The sequence below is a fragment of the Triticum dicoccoides genome, chromosome 5B (genome assembly GCF_002162155.2).
Source record: "Triticum dicoccoides isolate Atlit2015 ecotype Zavitan chromosome 5B, WEW_v2.0, whole genome shotgun sequence".
NCBI classification, from domain to species: Eukaryota; Viridiplantae; Streptophyta; class Magnoliopsida; order Poales; family Poaceae; genus Triticum; species Triticum dicoccoides.
In genome coordinates, this window is record NC_041389.1 from 716,742,948 (window position 1) to 716,749,037 (window position 6,090).

A 6,090-nucleotide genomic window follows, 5' to 3' on the forward strand; every position below is an offset into this window, starting at 1 on the left:
GCTCGGTAGCCAGGCCCAGTGCGCATACCGTCACCGTCATGTCCCCAGGCGGCACGAGCTTGTCACATGTTTTGCAGGCCTTAGAGCCACGCTCCTTACCGATGCAGATGAACTTGATGGAATTGCTGCCGACGCCACTGCTCGGTAGCTAGGTCCAGTGCCCATACCGTCACCACCATGTCCCCAGGCGGCACGAGCTTGTCGCATGTTTTGCAGGCCTCAGAGCCACACTCCTTGCCGATGCAGATGAACTTGATGGAATTGCTGCCGCCGCCGTCGCCGGTGGTAGGACAACAACTCATGGGGCAACTAAACGTGTGATTAGCACTATTGCTGCAGAGCTGGCAGAGTCGGCACTCCGGCAATAGTGGGACGAAGCGAAACGGCACCTCGTGACCACCTGACAGGAGATCATCGTAGTCGCCAGAGAGGATGCCCTGCCCGAGATCGGCCCAATAGGCTCGGCCCTTGAATGAGAAGGTTGTGTGCACCCAGAGGTACTCTACCTTTTTCGGTGGGAACTGCGGTTGCTTGTACCCCCACAACGAGACGCTCCCGTCGAATAGCCTGGAGGACGGCGATGGCGGCCACAGGCAGACCACCTCCCGCCTCAACTAACTTAGGCGGTCAATTTGATCCTTCCTAACTGTATGTCAAGACATACATCTTATAAATGACAATTACTGAATTTATGGCACATTTGATTCCAAACTAATATAAGACATTGAGTTGCTTTTGCAGTTTGTTGAATCAGTCTAACATCATTTTCTTTGAAAATATATATTATAATATTTATGCACTAATTATTATATTTTTGTTAGTTGTTAGCTCAATATGCCAAAGTTGAGGTGCATATCAGGCAAAACGCCTCCTCTAGCCGAGGATGGTTAGCAAGCCTACCTAGGAGCTTAATTGCGGGATGACATCCTATGTCAGGACGGCAATAGTAGAAATAGATATGTTCCCGATGGAGGAGGGCATGTGGGAAGCGATATTGTGAGATAAAATGTATTGGAGATTTCAGCCGACTTAGGTATTCATTTTGCACTTTGAGTGGTTATAATTAAGAAAGGGTAGGGTATCAAAGTTGGTAGATGAATCTTGTTGTTGCTCAGTTGAACTCAACCAATTCCCAGCAAAAACTCTTTTGAAATTACTTCTAGAGATTGTGTTCAATGATTCTCGATAATATCGGGTTTAAGCCATAACAAACCATATTGGATTGTATTGCAAGTGTGCTAGGAATTGGCTTGGCGAACATTCCTCGACCTCATTGAGGTTTAATAGTGGTACTATTGGGCTGAACTGTTGCTACCGTGAGTTGTAATACTGCCCTTTAGGGTTGCCTTAGGTGTTGTCAATGCTACTGCGAAAGTTTTTCATATGGAGGTCATGTATCTTCGGTGCCGTTGGGTTCTGGAACATGATGTCTTGTTGTTCCGACATTTCTGAGATCATGTTCGCCATACCCATGCTTCAAAGTATGGAGTCTCAAGGGTAGCATTGCCAAGGTATGGTTACGGAACCAACTCGAATTTAACGACGTGGTATTTTGTAACTCTAGATGAGTTTTAGGTCGGCATTTACACTTTTCCCTAAAGAAATTACCCAAATACTCCCTCCATTCCTAAATATAAGTCTTTTTAGAGATTTTCAATATGAACTACATACGGATGTATATAGACATATTTTAGAGTGTACATTCACTCATTTTACTCCGTATGTAGTCCATAGTGAAATCTCTTAAAAGACTTATATTTAGGAACGGAGGGAGGGAGTACTTCTCAACATGTGTATTGTGTTTACCAACCTGGCTTATTGTAAGCTAGATCATGTGTCCAGCCTGTTTGGTCGGATGTTTTCTCTAACTTAATATAAAACATGCAGCTCACTTGCATGGTTCGATAAATCAAGGTGTGTATTGTCATTATAACAAAATGGGGCTGGGATAAACAAAATTCCCGCTAACTATAGAGTTTTCATCCGATGAATTATCCTAGAAGAATCTTGAACTTTTCTCAACTTCACAAAAAGCGCATATACATGGACAAAATATACCATTTTGGCAAGGTTCAGTCCTAGCTTGTGTACATGCATGCCTGGGAAAGCAGGGCGATGGATCAAATATAACATAGACCAATTAACCAAGCAGAATGAAATAATTCTTCTAGGAGCTATCAATGACTCCATATCCTATCTAAAGCAGCACAAAATCTGGTTGTGAGCAACTTAATTTGTCACTAGAGCTCCAAGGTGGATATGTTCTTAATTAGTACTGTTGCATAAGCAAAAAAAATGAAAGGCCCTCTTTGGTTCACCGACAGAGGATTTAGATATCATGGCATACTGAATCATGCAGGAAATAACAACACAAAGATGTATTATTTTAGTTATTTATTTGCACCATAATAAAAACGTAAGAACTTCGTGAGACTGGCCCCAATGGAAATTTGTATTCTGAGTTCCATATAGGGGAAAAAAATCCTATGGCTCCCAATCCTATAAACCTAATAAGGCATGCAAAATTCTTATAAATCCAAAGTGGCCTGAAAGTGACACACGAGTTAGTATTTATTTCCTTTATCATAATATAAGAAGGTTTTTATACTCCAGGGGGGGAGTATCATACTATATCACAAGGCCACCGCTTATCACCGGGCAATAAGTACTCCCTCCGTTCCTAAATATAAGTCTTTGTAGAGATTCCATTAAGTGGACTATATACGGAGCAAAACGGATGAATCTACACTTAAAATGCATCTATATACATCCATATGTGATTCATAGTGAAATCTCTACAAAGACTTATATTTAGGAATGGAGGGAGTAGTTATTAATGTCGGTTGGAGGTGAATGGCAATGGCAGCATGGACCTTTTCGGCGGAGGAACTGAGCACACATCGTCTTCTTCCTCCTTCTCCTCCTCACCGCGACCTCTCTTGGGTGGGAGAACCTCCACCACGTCCTTTTCATCGTCATTGTCAGGTGTGGTTGCGTACTCGACGCGTTTTAAGAAGTTGCAACAGAGATGAGGACTAGACCACCAGTCTTTCGATCAAGACTGGCGGCGGCAACAAGGTCTTGGTGCTCATGTCGAGGCGGTATAGGTGGACCTGCTTGTAGTCCCCCGCATTGAGGCTGAAGCACAACACGCCGCCACCGACACCGTTGTCCCCCAATGCACACAACATCGGGAGGATCGGTGCCACCCGTGGTAGCCTCGCCGCCTTGAATCCCTCCATCTCCCACAGTTCAGCCACACGGAGGTCCTCACCGCCGTCATCCCTCCGCAACTGCTCGGTGGCCACGTCCAGTGCCCATACCGTCATCACCATGTCCCCAGGCGCCACGGGCTTGTCGCACGTTTTGCAGTCCTCAGACCCACGCTCCTTGCCAATGCAGACGAGCTTGATGGAACCGCTGCCGCCGCCATCGCTGGTGGCGGGGCAGCAACTCATGGCGCGACTAAACGCATGATTAGCATTATTGCTGCAGAGCAGGCAGAGGCGGCACTCTGGCGGTAGTGGGACGAAGCGAAAGGGCACCTCGTGACTACCTAACAGGAGATCATCGTAGTCGCAACAGAGGATGCCCTGCCCAAGATTGGCCCAATAGGCCCGGCCCTGGAATGAGAAGGCCGAGTGCACCCAGAGGTACTCTGGCTTTTCCAGTGGGAACATCGGTTGCTTGTACCCCCACGGCGAGACGCTCCCATCAAACATCCTGGAGGACGGCGGCGGCGGCCACAGGCAGACCACCTCCCGCCTCAACTCGCGCCGCGCCTTGGTGTCGTGGAGGTGATGCATTGCCATGATGGCCAGCACGTACTCGCCGGCATCGTCACAGCGGCGCACAGGCAGAGGGTGTGTCACGAGAGAGGGCGTGTAGTCCATCTCAAGCAGGGGCGGCACCACGGAGAGCGATGTAAGACATATGATTTGGGAACTGCTCGACATCCCTAACCCGGGGTGTGGCTATCTCATTATATAGAGGTACCCAAGGGGTACAATACAATGTTACAATACAGATATACAGAGGCTACGTATATACAGTCTAACACCCTCCCTCAATCTTAACTATGTCCTAAAGTATAAAGCAAGTTAAGATTGCACCTACAGCCTACAAACTGTGGTTGTGGAAGAGGCTTCGTGAAGATGTCAGCAAGTTGATCCTTTGATGTGATGAACTTGATACAGAGGAGCTTCTATGCAACACGTTCCCGAACAAAGTGATACACCTCAATATGTTTTGTCCTAGCATGAAACACCGGGTTAGAATAAAGATATGTAGCACCAATGTTGTCACACCACAGGACCGGAGGACGAGCTTGAGGAACACGCAGCTCTCTTAACAGAGACTGTACCTATATAATCTCAGCAGTCGCATCAGCAACAGCTTTGTACTCAGCCTCAGTACTACTGCGAGACACTGTTGCTTGCTTGCGAGCATTCCAGGTGATCAAGTTAGGACCCAGAAACACCGCATAACCCCACGTGTATCGCCTGTCATCCGGACTACCAGCCCAATCTACATCAGAGAAAGCCGAGAGCTCATACGACGGTGCAGACTGAAGAAGCAAACCATAGGAGGCAGTAAAACTGACATAGCACAAAATACGCTTCACAGCTGACCAGTGAGACGTCCTGGGTGCATGCAGAAACTGACAGACACGGTTGACTGCATAGGAGATATCAGGCCTGCTAATAGTAAGGTATTGTAGACCATCAACGAGACTGCGATACTCAGTAGCATCATCAGACGAGAGAGAGTCACCATCAAGAGCAGATAACCGATCAGTGGCAGACATCGGAGTGTTAACATGTTTGCATTTGAGCATTCCAGCACGACGCAACAAGTCCAAGGAGTACTTTTTCTGAGTGAGAGTCAAACCAGCAGAGGACCGTGAAACCTCAAGACCAAGGAAAAAGTGAAGAGAACCCAAATCCTTGACAGCAAAATCATCACGGAGAGCAATCACAAGGCGATCAGCAGCAGCAGCAGAGGAACTGATGAGGATGATACCATCAACATAAACCAAGAGATACATCGTGACCTCAGGGCGCTGGAGGAGAAACAGTGACGTATCAGCAGTGGAGGGAGTAAACCCAAGAGCCCGAAGAACATTTCCAAGGCGAGCATGCCATGCACGAGGAGCCTGTTTGAGTCCATATAGTGCCTTAACCAGACGACAGAGATGATGAGGTCGTGTCGGATCAACAAAACCAGGTGGCTGACACATATAAACCTCCTCCTCCAGAATGCCATGTAGAAAAGCGTTCTGCACATCAAGCTGATGAAGGAACCACCCGCAAGTAACCGCAAGAGACAGTAGTAATCGAATGGTGGTAAGCTTGATGACTGGACTGAAAGTGTCTTCATAATCAAGACCATACCTTTGTTTGAAGCCCTTGGCAACTAACCGTGCCTTGTAGCGTTCAATGGAGCCATCAGCATGTCTCTTGACTTTGAAAACCCACTTCGAATCAATGACGTTGATGCCAGACACTGGAGGAACAAGAAGCCCAGTATCATTCTGTTGGAGGGCCTGAAACTCTTGTTCCATTGCATCACGCCAATGAGGAATACTCAGTGCAGCCTGAAAGTGACGAGGCTCTGCAGTGGGATCGACAGCAGTGTGAGCCATGCACGCAGCAAGCCACGCAACCGTCCCATCCGTATGCTCCTTCGGACAGAAGACGCTGGACTGGCTCCGTGTGCAAGGACGAAGAGTGATAGTAGGTTCTGCTGGCAAAGTCGGTGCAGCAGAGGATGTTGGCGAGGCCTGCACCAAGTCGGGCTCACCGGTGACCGGAACAGGGTTGGTCGGCGACCCTGGCGCAAAGGCAGACCCGGCCGAAGCAAGTGACGGGGCCTCCGGGCCAGTGACAGCAGTAGCCGGCCCGGGCGAGAGACCCGCCAGTGGCCCGGGCGAGCCACGCAAGGCGGGCGCTGGTGAGGCCTGCGAGCCGGGCGAAGGTGGTGCTGGCGAGGCCGCTGGTGCTGACGAGGCCAGTGAGCCAGGCGAGGCTGGCGCTGGCGATCCCAGCACCCGCGGGGCCAGCGAGGAGCCAGGCCGACCCGGTGCCCGCG